At 38.7% G+C, this 9,817-nt stretch overlaps 2 pseudogenes; both read left to right on the top strand.

Moving 5' to 3' along the window:
* The first annotated feature begins 3,788 nt into the window (after positions 1-3,788).
* On the top strand, positions 3,789-5,030 carry LOC121796985 (annotated as a pseudogene).
* Positions 5,031-5,856: 826 nt separating this feature from the next.
* LOC121795960 lies at positions 5,857-9,392 on the top strand (annotated as a pseudogene).
* The last annotated feature ends 425 nt before the right edge of the window (positions 9,393-9,817 follow it).

A 9,817-nucleotide genomic window follows, 5' to 3' on the forward strand; every position in this document is an offset into this window, starting at 1 on the left:
GGTGATGGAGTTAGAATTTGAAATGCCAACGTGACAGGAGGAAAATGAAAATGTGCAAATTATAAGGGCACTATTACTAGTGGCATGAACCACTTATGAGATTTGAAAATGAAACTGAGTCAGTATCAACTCTCTATAATTTAATTTTAGTAATAAATTTTTTATTTATTTATTTAAATATTACTTCCTCCATTCTTTAATAAGAGTCACATTTGATGTAACACGAGTTTTAAGAAATGTAAAGAACATTGAATTGGAAAAGTTAGTGGTAGCGAGCAGGTGACGTGGCAGGCGGTGATTGACCAACGGCATAGCCGTTGGCAATTTGATTTTTTTTTAAAATCGGTTTTTAATTAAAAAAAATGATTAAAAATAAAAAAATATTTTCCCACTTTCCAAAAAATTATATCTGTTTTCTACCCACTTTTAATTTATTTTTCAATTTTTTCCCCCAAAAATACACATTTTCATCTATAAATACCCCCACTTTCACACCACACTACACAATTCTCATCTACATTCTCTCATTTCCATTCTCATCTATATTCTCTCATTTCCATTCTCATCTACATTCTCTCATTTCCATTCTCAATCTTTCTTCCACTCCTACAACATAACAATGTCCGGCCACGACGATCACCCCTGGGCTCCCACGGTTGGAACCCCGATTGGTTTGGTTCACAACCGTTTCCTAGTCCGGAAACGGAATATTCGGCCCCTCCTCAAACCCAAAGTTCCGGAGTTCCGGATGGCTACCAGCCTTACGCGATCGACGACCAAGATGCCCCCGAAGGGCAATACGGGTGGACACCCGAGCCTAGAGCGAGGTCGAGCGGCCCCTCCCAAACTCCGACTCCTCCTACTCGCGGTGTCCGCACACCGTACACTCCGGCGGAGATGGAGCAATTGTTCAAAGTGTTCTTGTCAATCTCTGAAGATCCGGAGGTTGGTACGAACCAATCCGGCGATCATTATTGGTGGCGCATCTGTCGCCGGTACAATGAAAACCGACCGCCGGGAACGATCGAGCGCAACGAGAGTATGGTGCACAACGCCATATACAGAGTCAACGAAGAAATCCAAAAGTTCCAGGAGTATTACCTCCAGGAAGAGCGGTCGGCGGGGAGCGGCCGGAGTGAGGTCGACAACATCAGTTCCGCCTTGTTGACCTACCAATCCATGAACTACAAGCCGTTCAAGTACCTCAACATTTGGCAGGAGACGCGGTCGCATCCGAAGTATAGGGGAGGCATAACATCCTCCTCTAGCGGCTCCTCCAAACGGTCAAGGTCGGTATCCCTATCCGACGCCGGCTCTGAAGACGTGGCTAGCCAACTTGCCGGAGCTAACTTGGGTAGCCCCGACGCCGGCCCGAGCGGTTCTCAACGCCGACCGCAAGGAAGGAAGAATGCGGCGGCCAACCGCCGTCGCGCCGCGACTCCATCCAGCGATGCTCCCGAACCCGCTCCCGTTCTCGTTCCCTATGCGCCACCTCCACCCCCACCAACTCGTTATGGGGGATTTTGGCCCAACTCAATTCGGCCGATAGGTCAACTATGACCCCCGCGCAACTTCGATCGCATGAGGCCATGATATTGGGCCTCCAAAAACAATTGGGGGTAGTGCCGCCGGATGAATAGTCTTCCACGAGGGTATTTTTAGCCTTTAATTATGTAATTTTTAATTTTTATTAGTTTAATCATGTAATTTTTAATTTGTAGGAGTTTAATTATGTAATTTTTAATATTTATGATTTTAATTATGTAATTTTTATTTTTTAGGATTTTAATTATGTAATTTTTAATGTATTTTGTAATATTATTTCGGGTATTTTTAATGTATTTTAATTTTGTGGACATGTTTTTATTTAAATTGAATAATGGAATGGTGGGACCCTTGTGCCAGTCCTTGCGGAAGAGCACGTATGTGGGTGTTTTGCTCTTGCCTAAGAGCAGGCAGAAAAAGTGGGACCGGGCCCACAACCGTACTCGTTGGCAAGAGCACGGTTGTGAATGCTCTAAGACATTGCTAAAACTTACCACTAATACTTATAAAAATTAGTAGAGTACTACTTTTATAAACAAAAATACTAGTACTAAAACTTTTTTATGTTTCATGATTCCTTTTACGAAAGAATATCCCTAAATTAGCGTCGTCCCACGTAGATTCTATTGACTTCTATAAGTATTGTCCAATGTTCGGTTTCAATACTTATTTTTTAAGAGTGTAGGCCAAAATTGGTCCTGAACATATAGTCATTTTACGTTTTTGGTCCTAAACATTATCTTTTGGATTTTTTGGTCCTGCACATATGGAAATTTGATCTTTTTGGTCCTCCGTCAACATTTCCGTTAAAAACTAACGGTCAACGGCCGATTTTGACCAAATTAAACTTTTAATTCTGTTTTTTACTCCCTAATTATTTTTACACTTCAATTTCATCTTCTTTCCTTCCACTTATCATCATCCAAAAATCAAAAAATCAAAGATGGGTTTTCTAAAGGAAAGATCCAAATTTGGAACTAAAAAAAGTGAAATACGAGAAGGGCGAACTCTGCCCCCTTCCTCGACACCCTCCTCTCCGACTACGCCGTCCTCATCAGCAAATTCCGCTACGGCCATGTCTCCACGGATCGGGCCTCCATCGGAAGAAGATGAAATTGAAGTGTAAAAATAATTAGGGAGTAAAAATCAGAATTAAAAGTTTAATTTGGTCAAAATCGGCCGTTGACCGTTAGTTTTTAACGGAAATGTTGACGGATGACCAAAAAGATCAAATTTCCATATGTGCAGGACCAAAAAATCCAAAAGATAATGTTTAGGACCAAAAACGTAAAATGACTATATGTTCAGGACTAATTTTGGCCTTTACTTTTTTTTAATGAATATGTATTTGATCTACTGTTGCTTTTTCTGTTGGGGGTCTGGATGCTTGTATTAATCAGATACCCATTTATATCCCTTCAAATCCCTACTATATCAAAGTCCTCATCTTGCTCATAGAATTGTTGGAAACTCCACAATCTCGTAAAATTAAGAATAAAAATTTGTAGTACTATATAATTAGAAATAGGAAAAAGGGTAGAAATCATATCAGGAAATAAAGACATCATTAAGACATTTTAATTGGTTAGTTAAGAATTGTAAAGTAAATAAACTAAAAAATTAAGTTATGTGATTAGAATATGATACATTTAGTTCTAGAAATAATATATCGTCGGAAAAATAAATTAAAAGATTTAAATTAGGATATAGTATTAAGTTTTTAAATAATTAGGACTTCGCCAAATATTTTAAAGCTAAAAACTGGAGTAATTAAAATAAATCCTAATAAATACTATGAAAGAGTAAAGTATCATTAAAATAAAATATTACAAATATATTGGTAGTGAAATTAAATAGAAAATTATAATTTAATCGATGTTGATATAGAGAGATAATAGTATGGCCAAACGGCAAATTCACATGAAACTAGTACAATTACTAGTATTTCTTAGTATTAATCTAATGCTAAGCAATAAAGAAATGTCAATATTGAGTTAATAAGATTCCAACTCGTATGTAAAGTTTGACCAATTACATTCACGTTCAACCATCCAAATATTGGATTATAGTTCCAAATTTTGGACCAATTACAAACATGTTCAACCATCCAAATTTTGGACATATTCTCCATTATATATTTGCGAGGAACATATTGTGAAATTAAAAGCAATAAAAAAATACAGATACCCCAAAAAACTAAAAGGAAAAGAAAATTCATCCATCCATTTATCATGAATACAAAAATGATATTATCATTAATTTTAGTTTTGCAATTACTATTGAAGGCGAATTCTCTTGCGGTGTTCGACATCACAAAATACGGAGCGAAGCCAGGTGCAGACATTAGTGAGGTAATTAATTGAATATAATTTGATTAAACTTGATAATATAAATAATTATTATTCCTAAATATAGATATAAATATGTAGGCATTGATTAAAGCATGGAAAAATGCAATCACGTCAACAACGGCAAGCTAGATCCTGATCCCAACAGTTGATTGGACACTAAACCAAGTTCGCATGCTCGAGCCGAACAAGGCCCCCATCAACCTACAGATCAAAGGCAACCTCAAAGCCTACTCAGACCCGACCAAACTCCCCGTGAAGACCAACGAATGGGTGACGATCAACTACGTTAACTTCCTGACCATCTCCGGTGGCGGTGTACTAGACGGGCAGGGCCAACAAGCCCGGAACTGCAAGATAAACAAGAACTATCCAAAGCTCCCCATCAACTTGAGCTTGAACTTTATCAACAACTCTATCATCCAAGATATCACTACCAAGGACAACAAATACTTCCACGTCAACTGCATCTCTAGTCGCAACGTCACCTTCAAGCACATCATGATCACCGCCCCTGAGGACAGCCCTAACATCGACGACATCCACATCGCCTGAGGCAACCACATAAGGGTTATAGACTCCGTCATCAAGACCGGCGACGACTGCATTTCCATGGGAGACGAACTCAGTGACGTGCTCATCAAGAACGTGAAATATGGGCCAGGGCACGACATTAGCATCGGCGGTTTAGGAAGGAAAGTGCAGGAGAAAGACGTGAAGAGGATAACCGTTGAGGGGTGCACCTTCACCAACACCGACAATGGAGTAAGGATCAAGACATGGCCCTTTGCCCCGGCCACACTCACCATCTCGGACCTTCGGTTCATCAACCTCACCATGGTCAATGTCAGAAACCCGGTCATATTTGACCAGCAGTACTGCCCATGGAACCTTTTCTCCTTGGATAAGCCTTCCTTGATCAAGATTAGCAACGTCGAGATCATGAACATCAAGGGAACCACCGCCATCTCAGAGAGGCTTATCTTCTCATGCAGCAAAGCTAAGCTTTGCGACAACATCAGGATCAGAGCCATTGATCTCAAATACATTGGAAAAATATCCGCAACCATCACCACCAGATGTGAAAACATTAAAAACCCATCTTGTATGCCAACCAGAATCCCCCGTATGCTCTGACTCTCTTGCCTCCAAGCCACCACCTAAATAGTTGTTTCTCATTCCTGTTTTACTTAGTTTCTCATCATTAATTTATAAAATTCACTAGAAAATGAAAACTTGCAATAGTTTTTTGATAGAGAACATCCCACCCTCTAATTTAATTAATAATATTACCAATTTCTATCCAGCATCTTAAGGATCAGCTGGTCTTCGCAGATATCAACGCTATTGCAGGGGCGTTCCACCCACAAAATCCGTCTACGGATTTGATTTTTGTTTTAAATTTATTCCTATTTTTTACAATAAATACCTCACTTCTCATCTTACTTCATCACCCATTTTTCAGTTTATTTCTCGTTATACTTTTTTCTGCATTTAATAACATGCATGTTTTAATATTTTATTTTTTAATCCGTGTTATTTTGCTATTTTTACTTATTTGATAACATAAAAAAAATTAAAAAAGAAAAAAATGATGAAATATTTTACTATTTACTTAATTATTCTATTTTATGGAATCAAGAACTAAATAAAAGACGCAATTTATTAACTACTACGGGATCTATATTCTATTGATAAAAAAATCGATTAATTTATTAAAGTTTTTGTTAAAAAATGATATATTTAATTATGAGCTAAGACTTGTCAAAACTTACTACTAGAGTAAAAATTAGAAGAGTACTACTCGTAGCAGTAACTTTTTAATAGATCGTACTGAAATTATTTCATGATTCCTTTTCCGAAAGAATATCCCTAAAATTTGTGTCGTCCCACGCGGATTCTATTGACTCCTTTGAATATGAGTTGTCCAATATTTTGTTTTTAGGTCGGTTTCAATACTCACTTTTTTTAATGAATCTGTATTTGAACATATGTACTCCTACTGTTGCTTTTTCTGCTGGGTGTGTGGATGATTGTATTAATCAGATACCCATTTATATCCCTTCAAATCCCTACTGTATCAAAGTCCATATCTTGCTCGTAGAATTGTTAGCAACTCCACAATCTCGGGTAAAAAATTTCTTTTTTTTTTAAAAAATTTCCCTTGGTTTTCAATTGTTGTTGGTAACTATCATGTGAAAGTCCACAACTTGCAGCATTTCAATGTATTTTGTACCTCTTCTTTGTTGTGGTGCATTAGCTATGGCTTCTGGTGACTCCGATTAGGCCAAAATAAGGGTTTGAAAATTGCAGCATTTCAATGTATTTTTAAAGCGTGATTGTTGGAGGGGAATGGAGGAGTCGGGGCAGCTGAAAAGGGCTTTGATTGATGCATCTGCTGGCGCCATTTCGGGTGGGATTTCAAGAACTGTCACTTCGCCCCTGGACGTGATCAAAATCCGATTTCAGGTTGATTTTCTAGTTCAATTGTTTGGAAAAGTTGAATTTTTGAAGAATTATGGTCTAAATTCCTGCAGCTTCCTTACTTTATAATCTGCACATATTTCTACTTTGGTTTAAAGTTTTGGTGATAAGTGTATCATTTACTGCATATGTTGGGGCAGGTTCAATTGGAACCCACCACGCAATGGGCTTTGCTTCGGAGAGATGCATTTAGTCAATCAAAATATACTGGTATGCTGCAAGCAACAAAGGACATTTTTAGGGAGGAAGGCTTGCCGGTATTGGTTACCTATGAAATATAGCATCTATAGGCTTTGTTTACATGTGATAAGGCTTAAGAGCATGTGGATCCACATTCCTTTTTTGGTGAGGGGTCGAGTTTCATGTGACATTCTCCATGTTATGCTTGGTACTTCTTTCTTACATGCTCATTATGTATTTGGAAATCATGTGCAAGATAAGTCCTTCCCATTTCCACCAAATAATGTGCTTGTTCATGGTTGGTGAGTGTTTTTCTGTCGGGGGTTAAGACTAGGAATTGACTGTAGGATAAGGAAAAAATATGGCATCAAAGGTAGTGCTTGTGAATTCCAAAACTCGTGTGAGCATATGGGAATTGTATCCAATAGATTTTACTAGTGAACTTGGAAGAGAAAGGGGAATGAGTCATCTTTCTTGTCATTTTGACATCCATCAAGGATAAAAATTGAAGGCAAAGAGGTGAATGACAAAAAAATTCTAACAAGACGAGTATGGAACAAAACAGAAAGAAGATTCGCAAAAGAAAATTACAGAGGAAGAAATATTATGGTGTGGCATTCAGTTAGTTGAGTGCTCTTATCTTCTTGGCATGTTGGGTTCCATAAAGAATAGGTTGTGTCTAGGGAGAAAGAGGTTTATGTAGCCTGTTAAATTTGTTTTCGGCAATACGACCTTAGAAGTGCCTATCGACCCTTTTCATTTATCTGCATTGATCCAATGGTAGGTGTGTCGTTTGAATTCTCGTCATGACTTTTTGCGACTCTGTAGCTGATTCCATCTTCCTTTTGTCCTTGCATATTCATTTTGTTTTTGGTTATTTTCCTAACAGGGTTTCTGGAGAGGTAATGTCCCAGCCTTGCTTATGGTGATGCCGTACACAGCAATACAATTTACAGTTCTGCACAAATTGAAGTCATTTGTTCTGGTTCATCCAAGTCAGGTTTGACTTTATCTGCACCTATTCAGCATCTTTTGATTCATATCAGATTGTTAGACCTAGTAAATTATGCTTTCGTCTTTCTTTATGATGACGAGATAGAAATATACTATTAAGAACTGTTGTGAACTTGTGATGATAAATTCTTGTGCAATGTTGACCCGGTTGCCATGCGTTTCTTTTATGTTTTTGATGATGCCTTACTCTCTTGTTTTCTTTATGCAGAAGACCATATCAATATAAGTTCGTATCTTTCATATGTTAGTGGGGCATTAGCGGGATGTGCAGCGACTGTTGGATCCTACCCATTTGATCTTATAAGAACCCTTTTAGCTTCACAAGGTGAACCAAAGGTATTTTGGAATACACTTGCAAGTCATGACTATTTTCTCCAATTAGGGTGGTTGAGAGAACTACTTTATTTAGGAACAAAGTTTTGAAAAATCCTTGGTCATGCTTGTATCTACTAAGCTAGTCTCCTAGTTAATTTTGCATATTGTATTCCTGTATCATCTGATGCATAGAAATTATGCCGAGGTTTTACTTAATGGTGCTATATTTCAACCAGGTGTATCCTAATATGAGGGCTGCATTCTCTGATATACTTATTAAACGTGGCTTTCGAGGGCTTTATGCTGGACTGACACCAACACGGATTGAGATAGTGCCGTATGCTGGATTGCAGTTTGGGACATATGATACTTTCAAACGTTGGACTATGGTGATCTACTATGATCTCGCCCCCGCCCTTTCACACACACACACACACACTCATTCTCTACCAGATGTATCTGTAGTTTACTGTTGTAACTTGATTTTTTTAAAATTAAATATTTTGTTAGGATTCTAATTTGATTTCGTTTATCTAGGTTTGGAATCGGTACAGACCTGGTTATGATATGGAAGCCGATGATACTCTCTCAAGCTTCCAGCTTTTCCTATGTGGATTGGCTGCTGGCATTGTGCTAAAGCTGTATGTCATCCACTTGATGTGGTTAAGAAGAGGTTTCAGGTAAATTTCCGGTTTCAACTGTTGATTATTAATTAATTTTATTTTTCAATCTCAGCTCTAGTCTAGATTCTAGATCATCCCCAATATTTTGTGGCCATGAAAGTAAATTAAATCTTGGGACACAAACTTTTAGGTTGAAGGGCTGCAAGGTGATCCAAGATATGGAGCTCGAGTGGAGCATCGTGCTTATAGAAACATGTATGATGCACTACGCCAAATTTTGCATAAAGAGGGTTGGGTCGGTCTATACAAAGGCATCACCCCGCCAATTGTAAAAACTGCACCCGCAGGTGCTGTAACCTTCGTTGCTTATGAATTCACGTCGGATTGGTTGGAGTCCCTTTTGACTCCACGGCCATGCCATTATGGCTGCATTTGTTTCCTAGAATTGCGACTTATCTCGACTGATTGTTGCTGCAGACTGGAATTTTGTAGTGTCTCAATAGTCCATTCTGGGCCGAGCTCGAGCAGGACAGGCTCTATAGCAACCTTCCTCAACACACCACTCACACATGCAAAATACTGATCACCTATCTTCGTCTTCACTCCTAGCAAATTTCTTCACTCCGGGCTTAAGGAAAACCAGGGTTGAACTAGAACTAGAGCTAGCCGCGTGTCTGAGGCTAGCGCTCTTGACTTCCTCCGAATGCCAACCACGTGCTAGCAAACGCGGCCAGACTGCCTCCCAGAACAGATCATTCAGTAAGGCCATGCTAAGGCCGCAATCTTTGCTCAACAACTTAGAATCTCATCTGTTGTAAGTGAGACATACAAATCCTCTAATGGCAGCACCCTCTTAGCCCTTTTAGGGGAACCTTGATGCTTACTCCCGAATGATTTAGATTTCTAGAAAAACAACCAAAATGAGGACAACACATTCAATCAAGAAAAACGCGATAAAAACATGAGCAATATTATACGTACCTCCGAGAGAGCCGGACGTTTCTTCCCAGCCTTACACTTGTCTTTTGGGTCTACCTTTCCAAACGGATCATATATATTCTCCACAGAAGCCATCTGCCATCACACAAGTAAAGATGCATCACTTCGAATGCTTGAACAAGAATAAACGCCAACTCAATCAATGCAACATAGAATTCATAGCTTAGGTCACAAAACCGAACAAGAAAAGTGATGGGTTTTGCAACGAATGGTGAAAAACGCCTTCAAAATTGCACTCGCACCTCTCACTAGCAAACAAAACAGACTTGTTCTGATTCAACAATATAAACAAAGTGAAAAACAAACCCT

The sequence above is a fragment of the Salvia splendens genome, chromosome 3 (assembly GCF_004379255.2).
Source record: "Salvia splendens isolate huo1 chromosome 3, SspV2, whole genome shotgun sequence".
In the NCBI taxonomy this organism is placed as follows: Eukaryota; Viridiplantae; Streptophyta; class Magnoliopsida; order Lamiales; family Lamiaceae; genus Salvia; species Salvia splendens.